The 13,860-nt window shown below is 37.9% G+C and overlaps 1 long non-coding RNA gene across 1 annotated transcript in view; it reads left to right on the forward strand.

Annotated features, from left to right (window-relative positions):
• The window catches only part of LOC121144150, a 76,638-nt gene extending 63,710 nt beyond the window's left edge, over positions 1-12,928 (forward strand). Inside the window, exon 3 of the long non-coding RNA XR_005881458.1 lies at positions 12,744-12,928. This is a non-coding gene — a long non-coding RNA (uncharacterized LOC121144150). The remainder of the gene's footprint in view (positions 1-12,743) is intronic.
• The last annotated feature ends 932 nt before the right edge of the window (positions 12,929-13,860 follow it).

Consider the following 13,860-nt stretch of genomic DNA (forward strand, 5'->3'; position numbering starts at 1 on the left):
CATTCAGCCTGGAAAAAGCAATGGGATTTGGCAAATAAAAATTAAAGTTATATATTTTGTTATAAGGCCTAATCTAAATAATTATGTGTATAGGGATATAAAGATACAGTTTTAACCTGAATACATTTACAAATGGTGAACATTGATACTTTTTTTAGTCTAAATAAAGTCTTTCACATTTTTCAGATTATATTACCAATTCCACATACCTTACATAGTTATGAATTAAGATAGAAGATAACACTTAAATAATCTGTGCTTATAGTAGAAACCATCATTGTTTAAACAGGTATAATGATTCTGTGTTTGTTAACTGATCAAATCCACTAGAGAAAATGTATGAAATGTATTGGGAAAATTAGTATGTTTCATATTAGTATATTTCCTCTTTATGAGTCAGTAGAAACATGTCTGTGAAAAGCCTTCTGAGTTTCTTAACTTATATTGGTAGAATTTAACTTCACAGTACAGTTTGGTAATGATATCTATTGTTTTTAAATGCCCAAAATTCCACACAAACAAGACATGGAATAATGTTCTTTCAGAGACTGTTGGTAATATGGGACAGATTCTTGGAAAACACAGTCTAGCTCAATTATTTCAGCTTTACTGTGTACATGATGAGCAGTTCATCCACCAGATGAACACAAATGAATTCATTCATGCTTCCCTAATTCAAAAATAAACAGATGCAGTTTGTCAAGGAATCAAGGAAAACAGCTAAGTTAGGTGTGTAGCAGAGCTGAAATGGTTTAACTCCATTTACAGTAACAATCTCTTCAGTCACTATCCAAGTGACCTGGGAGTTGTCACTTAACTGTTGCTCTGGCCTTGACTCACTGAGATCATTGTGTTCCTTGCCTCATTATGCTGATGTAAGAATTCTGTTCTCCACAAATACACAATGCCTTAAACATGGAAAAGACTTGTAAATTTGGTAACTACTTTCTGGTACTCATGGAAAATACTGTGTGTTTCTACATATCCTCAATATTTAGCTAGTGAAAGACCTAGAATACAGAACAGTTGTGATGTGTACATTCCAGAAAAATAATTTATAATAACCACATGATTGGTTTTGAATAAGTGAGCTTATTAAGAACAAGGCATGCCAATGTAAAAGAATAAATAACATTATAGAAAAATAGACAAATTGATAGACATAGATAAATGATAGATCAAAAATAGATAGATAGATAGATAGATAGATAGACAGAGAGAGAGATAGAGAGATAAATGGACAGGTGTGTATGTAAATGAGAGAAAAACATCATAGATTCAAGTACTCAAAAAATCCCAGGGAAAACCAACTAGGGAAGCCCTATTGAGACAGCCAGCTTGAATTCCCACTCAAGTGAAGTTTATGCAGAGAGAAGTGTCCCTCCATTGAGATAAGAAAAAAACAAATAACAACAAACATGAGTAGCATCATCATATTGGATACTCACAGCTTCTAGTTGGAACCAATTTGTAAAGGGGAGGCAGACAGCTGGAGTTCTGGATTGAGCTTTCTCTCCTTGAATGAACTTCCCATAAAGGAAACTTCAGCTTGATTTTTTTCCTACTGTGAACTCTTTTATAACATCAGACAATCAATAGTAACATCTGGTAGAACTAGCTTATTTTCTGGTTCTCACTAATACTATATTTTCACTATTGTGTTGTTTTTCTGTTTTGTTTTGTTACCTCCTCCTTATCACAGACTGAGAGGGCCCTAGTCCATTCTCAAACAAAGTGGCCTTGGAAGACAATTTGAGAGAAACATTTTGGACCTGAAATGAGGTAGGGAACAATCTGAATTGCAGAACCAGCTTTTCAGTGAGCTCAAACAGCATATGATAATTTGCCGATATACTGTCCTTTACACATGCACTTCAGTACTAAAATAAAATAATACCAACATTGAGCGCAGCATTAATGAACACTTGCATTGACTAAACTCCTACCACACCTTTTCCCTGCTGATGCAGTATGTTAGAGCATATATGGTATTAATTTTATGTACACTATCTTATTATCTAATAAATACAATTTCAAAATTCTTTCTAGATAGGAAACCACAGTGCTTGATAATGTACTTCACTATATTTGTAAATGTGAGGCTCTGAAGCAATTAGTCATTTAACAGTATATTTGTTCTTATTTGTCAGCCTCCAAGGTAGTAATTCACATCTATTTACAGTCCAATAAATGTGAGTTGTTTTGAGAATGATGAGTGAATATGTTTGGTCAAACTTGGGTTTCTTTAACTACTTATTTTTCCATTTTTTGTTGGTTTCTTCATCTATTTTGATGAAGGTTCATGGTGTGTAGGAAATATCTAGTCTAGACTGTGTTCAAAGTTGTAACAAGATGCTAACCTCAGTATTTCACTTGCTAGAGTTACAGGTATATACCACATCTGACCACTGGCAACTTTGTTCTCTCTCTCTCTCTGTCTCTCTCTCTCTGTCTCTCTCTCTCTGTCTCTCTCTCTCTCTCTCTCCTCTCTCTCTCTGTCTCTCTGTCTCTCTCCCCCCTCTCTAACTGAGGGTGATTGAGCATATGTGGGAATGTACATGTTGGTATAGGTATTTACATAGATTGTATATGTAATATCCTGAAACTGGAATTATAGACAGTGGGAGCCTCTTGACTCAGGTTCAGGGAGGCAAACTTGTGCCCTCTACCAGAGAAGAACTCACTCTTAATATCTCAACTTTCTCCCCAGCCCCTTTGAATATAATTTAAGTATTTATTTCCTACTTAACTCTGTATCTATCTGTATTATATATAATAATTTATAGTATGCCTTTAAAATTTCCTTTGACTCTTTATTACTAAATGAAGCTAATCTCATAGTTCTTGGGTGTTAGGATTTTATAGTCTCTTTTTTTTTCCTTTTCAGATTAACAGCAAAACTGGCCCAAAAATACTATAGCAATATAACTCAGAGTAAACCTCAGCTTTCAACTATTTAAATGAGATTTTAATTTAAAATCTACAACCTCAATATATAAGTAGGAAGTCTTACACTTAATCTTCAGTACATTTGCATTATCTCTGCTATACAAATGGAGAAACTGAGCTACCAAGACCTAGATAAGTTTGAACAAAACCACATAATTAGCAAGTAATGGGGCAAAGATATAATCTCAAGTAACCTCACTTTAAAGTGCAAAAACTGGACAGTAGGTGACATTGTTTAGTTTAGGGTGGGAAATATTACTATGACACCAATTCTTATTGTTAAGTCAGGGTAACTTTCTTGATGAGTTATATTAAAAGTAGAATCAATCATTTTTATCAATGGATGTTGTAGAAAATATTGCTGAAGGAAAAAGAAGCCGGGTGGTTGTGGCGCATGCCTTTAATCCCAGCACTCAGGAGGCAGAGGTAGGTGGATCTCTGTGAGTTAGAGACCAACGCTGGTCTACCGAGTGAGTTCCAGGACAGGCTCCAAAACAATACAGAGAAACCCTGTCTCCCTGTCTTAAAAAACCAAACCAAAAAAAGGAAACTATTGCTTAAGATCATGAAAAGACAACTATTTTTTAAGGATAGGAGTATTACCAGGTAGGAGGAAGCCTGTATGCTGCCATTAACTGTGTGACTTACTAGAGGCACATACAGATGAGGTAATAAAAGAACAGTTTACCACACCGCTAACCACACCCACTTTAGGCATGACTAAAGACATATACAGATGGACGTAAAGACATATACATATGCAGGCGGTGAACTATGTCACTAGCCAGGCCCACTTTTGGGGATCGGGGCCTCAAACAGGCCCAAGAAAGAAAGATTATCTGGTCATTCCCAGGACAGTGTAGGACAGCCTCTCCCAGGACAATTAGAAGATCCACTGCCCATTGTAAATAATACGGCACTGGATAATGCATTAGTTCCGGAGGATGAATCAATTATATCAGGAGGAAATACAAAACATATTTTGGCAAACTTCTATACAATATCATAGACCCAAGTTACAAGTTAAAGTAACTATTAGGGTCATAAAAGCCATATGTTGCAGATATTGCTATAAACCTCTGGGGTTGTGATCTATTACAGCAATGGAATGCACAGATTAATATTCCTCCTGTATCAGCTAGGAATTATAGACAAGCTCTTAGTGGTAGAAAGAATATAGTAAGACAGTACAGAAAACAGATGCCAAATGTACAGGCTTTACAGAAGCAGGATGCTAGTGCCAAACCTACAGAGCAACCAAAAGCTCTACCATTAAAATGGCTGACAGATGAACCCGTCTGGGTGGGTCAATGGCCTATGACATCTGAGAAGTTAGAGGCTTTGTAGAAGTTAGTTCAGGAACACCTAGATGCTGGACATATTGAGGAATCAACTAATGCATGGAATTCACCTGTTTTTGTTGTCAAGAAGAAGTCTGGTAAGTCAAGAATCGTTACTGATCTTAGAGCCATCAACAAAGTAATTCAGGCTATGGGGTCTCTACAACCTGGGATGCTGTTACCTTCTCTAATTCCTAAGGATTGGCCAATTATAGTTATAGACTTAAAAAATTGCTTCTTCACCATACCGTTACAAAAAAACAACAGAGAAAAGTTCGCCTTCATGGTACCTACCTATAATAATTCCCTTCCAATACAGAGATTCCAGTGGAATGTACTACCTCAAGGTATGTTAAACAGCCCAACTTTGTGTCAATATTTTGTGAATAAACATCTAGAAATAATTCGTAAATAATTTCCACATTCGTTAATATATCATTATATGGATGACATATTACTGTCTGATTCAAATAAGGATACTTTGGAAAAGATGTTTGAAGCAGTAAAGGAAACTTTGCCTCACTGAGGATTACAGATTGCCCCAGAAAAAATGCAAAGAGGAGATTCTATTAACTATTTAGGTTATAAAATAGATACTCAGAAAATAAGACCGCAGAAAGTACAGATCAGAAGAGATCGTTACTGGACTCTTAATGATCTTCAAAAACTATTAGGAGAAATCTCTAAATTACAAACAATTATCAATGTAAAAGGCCATGATTTAAAACACCTGAAAATGGCTTTAAAGGGAGATAAAGACCTAAACAGCCCACGAGTACTATCAGCTGAGGCTGAAAAAGAATTAGAATAGGTAGAAAAGAGAATATGAAAAGCATATGTGGACCGTGTGGATCCAAAGCTGGACTGTATTCTGGTTATTTTACCATCTAGAGAAAACCCCTCAGGAATATTAATGCAGAGGGAAGACATCATTCTAGAATAGGTATTTCTGCCACATAAACAGAATAAAAAATTGAAAGCATATATAGAAAAGATCTCCGATTTGATATTCAAAGGTAAGTTAAGGCTTCTTCAACTGACTGGGAAAGACCCAGATGAAATTATTGTACCTTTAATGAATGAGGAAATTTCCTCCTTATGGAAGGATAATGAGTATTGGCAAATAGCTTGCAGTGACCTTTTGGGAAGTGTTAGTAATAACTATCCCAAAACAGAGAGAATCAAATTCATAAAGAAAACAATTTGGATTCTTCCGTGTATCGTGAGGCAAACACATATTTCTGGAGTTCTTACCTTCTACACAGATGCAAAAAAATCAGGTAAGGCAGGGTATAAATCAGGAAATGTAAGTAAAGTAGTTCCAAGCCCTTACAACTCCATAAAAAAGGCAGAGTTATATGCCATTCTCATGGTACTAAAAGACTTTACAGAGACTCTCAATATAGTCACAGATTCTCAGTATGCAGAAAGAGTTGTCTTGCACATTGAGACTGCAGAATTTGTTCCTGATAGTACAGAATTAACCTCATTAGTTTTACAATTACAGGAAAATATCAGAAACAGGACTCAACCTATATATATAACACACATCAGATCACATACAGGTCTGCCAGGTCTTCTGGCACAAGGCAATGATGAAATTGATCATTTATTAGTAGGTAATGTGTTGGAAGCTTCAGAATTTCACAAGAAACACCATGTAAACAGCAAAGGCTTAAAGAAGGATTTTTCTATCACCTGGAAACAAGGCAAAGACATAGTACGAAATTGCCCCAGTTGCTCATTCTACAATCAAACTCCATTACCAGCAAGTTGTAATCCTAAAGGTATTCACAGAAATGAACTTTTGCAAATGGATGTATTTCACGTCCCAGAATTTGGCAGTTTGAAATATGTACACCATACCATACACACGTTTTCAGGTTTCCAATGGTCTACTGCCCTCAGCCCTGAAAAAGCTGATTCTGTTATTACACACCTCTTAGAGGTGATGGATGTTATGGGTACACCTAAAACAATAAAAACTGACAATGCTCCAGCATATGTCTCCAGTAAATTGGAACAATTTTGCAAATATTAGAAAATTATACATGTAACTGGTATAGCTTACAGTCCCACGGGACAATCAGAAATTGAAAGATCTAACCGAACCTTAAAAGAGATGCTTCATAAACAGCCTGGGAGAACAAAGACACCTAAACACAGGTTACATAATACTTTACTAACATTGAATTTTCTTTTTTTTATCTTTTTTTAAACAGTTTTATTTTTTTTAAGTTTAAATAGCTTGTTTTACATGACAATCCCAGTTCCCTCTCCTTCCCCTCCTCCCGCACTTCCCTTCCCCCCCACCCTCCCACCCTATTGCCAAATCCTTCCACATAGGGGATATCTAGAGTCTGTCATTTCACTCTGGGTAGGGTCCAGGCACTCCCCTAAGAGTCCAGGCTAAGAGAGCATCCCTCTTTGAGCTATAGGCACAAGAAGACTGTTTGTATACCAGGGATAGACACTGATCCACAGCTCAGGGCCTCATAGGTTGCCCAGGCCTTCTCGCAGACACTCACATTTGGGGGGTCCATATCAGTCCCATGCTGGCCTCTCCACTGTCTCTCTGGGGCCCAAGAGCTCTCCCCTGTTCAGATCAGCTGTCTCTGCTGGTTTTGCCAGCACGTTCTTTGCCAATTTGCTCATCACTCCTCTCTCTCTGTCACTGGGTTCATTGGGTTCAGTTCAGTGATTAATTGTGTGTTTGCCTCTGTTTCCATCAGTCACAGGATGAAGGCTCCCGGATGGTTATAGACACCAAGTTCATTATCAGGAATGGGCATTCGAGGTGGTCTCTCCACTATTGCTTAGTTTGCCAATTGGCGTTATCCCTTTAGATCAATCGAGGTCACTCTGGTGCCTGATCTGTCTTTGATCCTATGATTCCCTCTTCCCCCTATTCTACCCCCACCCCCTCAACTTCCTGTTCCCACATGACCAACTCTCTTCCTCTTCACCCCCTCTCTTCTTCCCCGGTCCCACTCCCCCCAACCCCTCGCCGTGTTCCCCATCCATTCAGAAGATCTTGTCTCAATCCTCTTCTCTGGGTTACTATGCAAATATGCATATATTTTAGGTTCTTTCCTGTTTCCCAGACTCTCTATCAGTTGAATTGCAGACTGGCACTATACTGATCCATGTCTAAAATCCATATATGAATGAGGACATACCATGTTTGTCTTTTTGCGACTGGGTTACCTCACTCAGGATGGTTTCTTCCAGTGATATCAATTTACCTGTGAATTTCAAGATTCTATTGTTTTTTTCTGCTGAGTAATACTCCACTGTGTAAATGTACCACATTTTCTCTATCCACTCTTCAGTTGAGGGGCATCTAGGTTGATTCCAGGTTCTGGCTATTACAAATAATGCTACTATGAACATAGTGGAGCAGATGCCCTTGTTGTATGAACTTGCCTCATTTGGATAGATGCCTAAGACTGGAATTGCTGGGTCTAGTGGTAGATTAATTCCAATTTTCCTGAGGAATCTCCACACTGATTTCCAAAGAGGCTGTATGAGTCGGCACTCCCACCAGCAGTGGAGGAGTGTTCCTCTCTCTCCACATCCTCTCCAGCATAAATTGTCTTCGGTGTTCTTGATTTTAGCGATTCTGACAGGAGTAAGATGGTATCTCAGAGTTGTTTTGATTTGCATTTCCCTGATGGCTAAGGATGTTGAGCACTTTCTTAAGTGTCTCTTGGCCATTTTAGCCTCCTCTACTGAGAATTCTCTATTTAGCTCTGTACCCCACCTTTTAATTGGATCCTTTGGTGTTTTGGAGACTTGCTTCTTGAGTTCTTTGTAAATTTTGGAGATTAGCCCTCTGTCAGATGTAGGGTTAGTGAATATCTTTTCCCATTCTGTGGCCTGCCTTTTTGTCTTTTTGACTGTGTCCTTTGCCTTACAGAAGCTTTTTAGTTTCAGAAGGTGCCATTTGTTAATTGTCGATCTCAGTGCCTGTGCCACTGGTGTTATGTTTAGGAAGTAGTCTCCTGTACCAACTCGTTGAAGAGTATCTCCCACTTTCTCTTCTAAAAATTTCAGTGTGACTGGATTTATGCTGAGATCTTTGATCCATTTGGACTTAAGTTTTGTACAAGGCAATAAACATGGATCTATCTGCAGTCTTCTGCATACCAGTACCCAGTTATGCCAGCACCATTTGTTGAAGATGCTTTCTTTTTTCCATTGTACAGTTTTAGCTTCTTTGTCAAAAATCAAGTGCTCATAGGTGTGTGGGTTAAAATTAGGGCTATTGATTCATTTCCATTGGTCTACCTGCCTATTTTTGTGCCAATACCAAGCTGTTTTCAGGACTATAGCTCTATAATAGAGATTGTAGTCAGGTATGGTGATGCCTCCTGAAGTTCCTTTATTGTATAGGGGTGTTTTGGCTATCCTGGGCCTTTTGTTTTTCCATATAAAGTTGATTAATGTTCTTTCCAGGTCCTTGAAGAATTGTGATGGTTTTTTGATAGGGATTGCATTGAATCTGTAGACTGCTTTTGGCAAGATTGCCATTTTTATTCTGTTTATCCTACTAATCCAAGAGCATGGGAGATCTTTCCATTTTCTGGTATCTTCTTTGATTTCTTTCTTTAAAGACACAAAGTTCTTGATATACAGGTCTTTCACTTCCTTGGTTAACATTATCCCCAGATATTTGATGCTGTTTTTGGCTATTGTAAAGGGTGATGTTTCTCTGATTACTTTCTCAGTCACTTCATCATCTGTATATAATAGGGCCACTGATTATTTTGAGTTTACCTTGTATCCTGCCACATTGCTGAAGGTGTTTATCAGCTCTAGGAGTAACCTTGCGGAGTTTTTTGGGTCACTTATGTAAACTATCATATCATCTGCAAATAGTGAAAGCTTGACTTCTTCTTTTCCTATTTGTATCCCCTTTATTTCCTTTTGTTGTCTTATTACTGTAGCTAGAACTTCAAGTACAATATTGAAGAGATATGGAGAGAGTGAACAGCCTTGTCTTGTTCCTGATTTTAGAGGAATTGCTTTGAGTTTCTGTCCATTTAGTTTGATGTTAGCTGTTGGTTTACTGTATATTGCTTTTATTATATTCAGGTACGTTCCTGTTATCCCTGATCTCTCTAGGACCTTTATCATGAAGGGGTGCTGGATTTTGTCAAATGCTTTTTCAGCATCTAGTGAGATGATCATGTGGTTTTTCTTTCACAGTTTGTTAATATGATGGATTACATTGATAGATTTTCTAATGTTGAACCATCCCTGCATTCCTGGGATGAATCCTACTTGATCATGGTGGATGATTTTTCTGATGTGTTCTTGAATCCGGTTTGCGAGTATTTTATTGAGTATTTTTGCATTGATGTTCATGAGGGAAATTGGTCTGTAGTTTTCTTTCTTAGTTGTGTCTTTGTGTGGCTTGGGTATCAAGGTAATTGTAGCCTCATAGAAAGAGTTTGGCAGTGAGCCTCCTGCTTCTATTGTGTGGAATACTTTGAGGAGTATTGAAATTATCTCTTCTTTGAATTTCTGGTAGAATTCTGCACTGAAGCCATCTGGGCCTGGGCTTTTTTTGTTTGGGAGACTTTTGATGACTGCTTCTATTTCATTAGGGGTTATAGGTCTGTTTAGATTGTTTATCTGTTCTTGATTTAGTTTTGGCAAGTGATATCTATCCAGGAAATTGTCCATTTCCTTTAAATTTTCAAATTTTGTGGAGTACAGATTTCCAAATATGCCCTGATGATTCTCTGGATTTCCTCAGAGTCTGTTGTTATGTCCCCTTTTTCATCCCTGATTTTGTTAATTAGCATGCTATCTCTCTGTCTTTTCGTTAGTTTGGACAGAGGTTTGTCTACTTTGTTGATTTTCTCAAAGAACCAACTCTTTGTTTCATAGATTCTTCTCAGTGTTTTCCTGGTTTCTACTTGATTGATTTCAGCCCTCAATTTGATTATTTCCTGGCGTCTGCTCCTCCGGGGGGGAGTTTGCTACTTTTTGTTCTAGAACATTTAGCTGTGCTATTAATTCTCTACTATGACTGTTCTCCAGTTTTTTCATGTGGGCACTTAGTGCTATAAACTTTCCTCTCAGCACTGCTTTCAAAGTGTCCCATTAGTTTGTGTATGTTGTGTCTTCATTCTCATTGAAATCGAGCAAGTCTTTAATTTCTTTTTTTATTTGTTCCTTTACCCAGGGATAGTGCAACTGTGCATTGTTCAATCTCCATGAGTTTGTAGGGTTTCTGCGATTTGTGTTATTCTTGAATTCTGATGTTAATGCATGGTGGTCTGATAAGATGCAGGGGGTTATTCCAATATTTTTGTATCTGTGGAGATTTGCTATGTTTCCTATTATGTGGTCAATTTTAGAGAAGGTTCCATGTGGTGCCGAGAAGAAGGTATATCCCTTTGCATTTGGGTGGAATGTTCTATAGATATCTGTTAAAACCAGTTGGGTCATAACTTTTATTAGTTCTTTTTTTTCTTTGTTAAGTTTCTGTCTGGAGGTTCTGTCTAGCAGTGAGAGCGGAGTGTTGAAGTCTCCTACTACTGGTGTGTGAGATTTTATGTGTATTTTGAGCTTTAGTAATGTTTCTTTCACGAATGTAGGTGCCTTTGTATTTGGGGCATAGATGTTTAAAATTGAGACTTCATCTTGATGTACTTTTCCTTTGATGAATATGAAGTGTCCTTCTTCATCTCTTTTGGTTGATTTTAATTTGAATTCTAATTTGTTAGATATTAGAATTTCTACACCCGCTTGTTTCTTGGGACCGTTTGATTGGAAGATCTTTTCCCAAACCTTTACTCTGAGATAACATCTGTCTTTGATTTTGAGATGTGTTTCTTGTATGCAGCAGAAGGAAGGGTTCTGTCTGCATATCCATTCTGCTAGTCTGTGTCTTTTTATAGGCAAGTTGAGGCCGTTGACATTGAGGGATATTAATGAACCTTGATTGGTGATACTTGTTTGTGTTTGATTTATTGTTAGTGAAGTTATTTTGTGTAGTTTCTCATCCCTTTTTTTTTTTTGGTGTTTTGTAAAGTGGGATTATATATTGCCCGTGTGTTTGTGAATGTAGTTATCTTCCTTGGCTCTATGTTTTCCTTCTAGCATTTTCTGTAGAGCTGGATTCATGGATACATATTGTTTAAACCTGGCTTTGTCATGGAATATTTTGTTTTCTCCATCTATGGTAATTGATAGCTTTGCCTTTTTCTTTAGCTGCTCTTAATATTTTCTCTTTACTCTGTAGTTTTTATGTTTTGATTATTATATGGCGAGGTGACTTCTTGTTCTGGTCCAGGCTATTTGGTGTTCTGTAAGATTCTTGTATTTTCATAGGCATGTCTTTCTTTAGGTTAGGGAAGTTTTCTTCTATGATTTTGTTGAATATGTTTTCTGTACCTTTGAGTTGTATTTCTTTGCCTTCTTCTATACCTATTATTCTCAGGTTTGGCTTTTTCACGGTGTCCCATATTTCCTGGATATTTTGTGTTAAGGATTTGTTGGTTTTGAGATTTTCTTTGGTTGACGATTCTATATCCTCTAATGAGTCTTTAACATCTGAGATTCTCTCTTCTATCTCTTGTATTTTATTGGTGATACTTGTATCTGTATTTCCTGATCGTTTACCCAGATTTTCTATTTCCAGCATCCCTTCTTTCTGTGTTTTCTTTATCGTTTCTATTTCAGCTTTTAATCCTTCAACTGTTTGAGTTGTTTCCTTAATTTTTTTGGTTGTTTTTTCTTGGTGCTCTTTAGATTCTTTGAGCGATTTGTTTATTTCTTGAATTTTTCCCCCATTTCATGGATTTTTTTGTTTGTTTTTTCTTCTATTTTTAAAGGGATTTCCTCGTTTCTTCTTTGAGGGTCTCCTTCATCTTCATGAAATAATTTTTAAGGTCTGTCTCTTCTTCTTTGTCTATGTAGTGCTTTTCGGGTCTTGCTGGTGTTGGATCCCTAGATTCTGCTGGGGTCATGTTGGTGTTTCTATTGTTGAGTGAGCTCTTATTCTGTCTTCTTCCCATCTCTTCTTCCAGTGGGTGCTGGTGGTGTCTTTCCGTCTCCACTGGTCTCCTTCCTTCTTGCAGCTGAAGCTGCTGATGCTGACACGGAGTTTGGGTCCTGGTAGGGCTGATGTCTTTCCTGAAGCTGGACTTGCTGTGTTTGGGGTTATGGATTTGCTGACATCTTTGCTGTGTGGGCAGGTTTCCTGAAGCTGTACTCACTGGGGTTGGGGTCTTGGAAGGCTGATGTCTTTCCTGAAGCTGGACTCGCTGGGGTTGTGGTCCTGGAAGGGCTGATGTCTTTCGTGTGTGGGCGGGTCTTCTGGATGCCAGGAGCAGCCCAGAAGATCAAAGGGATGGGTGATGGGCTGGTGGTCCCCGCTGGAGACCCAATCTCACCTGAAGCTGGACTCACTCTCAAATATTATCTTCACTCCACCAGCCTCAAGCCGACCCCTTGGCGACATGGGACTGCATAATTGTACAGTGGCGCAGGAGTCCCCACACCAGGACAAGCTCCGGTTCCAGTAGCTGCACCAACCAGCGCATACAACCGCCTTAATTTTCTTAATGCTGATGAAAAAGGACAAAGTGCAGCAGAAAGGCACTGGACTACAGAGAAGACTTCTGAACTGAACCAACTGGTGTATTTTAAGGATGTTATGACCTCAGTCTGGAAACCAGGATATGTGTTACTTTGGGGAAGGGGCTATGCTTTTTTTTTCCACAGGAGAAGAAAAGCTTTGGGTTCCATAAAATTTAATTAAGATTCGATCAGAACAGAAGACATCTCAGGAGGAGGAAGTTAACAGCTCATTTACAAATTCATATTCTTCCATGGGTAAAGTGACTTCCTAAAAGGAAAGAGAAGTGTTTTGTTTTTTGTCTTCACAGGTGAACTCAGCAAAGGATACTGGACATATGGATTCCTGAAGACAAATGAATAGCTACCTTGAGGACCATCAAACAAACAGTAACTCACTGTGTGATATCAAAGTCTAAATCTCTCTATTTTGTTTTTCATAGTACCCTTTTTTCTTTGTTTCTTCATATACTTCAGTCCCCATTCATTTAACTGAAGCTGGCTCTGGAGTTGGATTGGCTCTCCTACTATAAATTCAAGCATATTATTTAAATACAATTCAGAATTTCTGTATTATATCAAAGAGTCATTGATATAAGAAAGAAGAAAATAAAATTAGGGACTGTTATCTGTGGATTTCTTTTTCTAAATCATCTAATTTCCTTCATGTTTACCATCTTTCCTATTGTCACCTCTTCCAGTATGCATACATATAAAAGTTAAAAGATTTCTTTGTTAACATTAATGTTTGAGTTTTCCAGAGAACAAGGGATTTCCTGACAGCTATCTTCAACTGCTTCAGAAAGAGAATGAGGATCCACTTACTTGACTTCACCTGATTAGCCTGGAGGCATCTGAACTGCCCCACATCATTGACTCCACCTGACAAGCACTATCCTGAAACCGGCTTGAAACTACATCACTCTACACAATTCCGGACCAAGAAACTGAAACAGCACATCTTCTACAATATGGC

Source organism: Mesocricetus auratus, unplaced genomic scaffold (assembly GCF_017639785.1).
Source record: "Mesocricetus auratus isolate SY011 unplaced genomic scaffold, BCM_Maur_2.0 Super-Scaffold_100014, whole genome shotgun sequence".
Classification (NCBI taxonomy): Eukaryota; Metazoa; Chordata; class Mammalia; order Rodentia; family Cricetidae; genus Mesocricetus; species Mesocricetus auratus.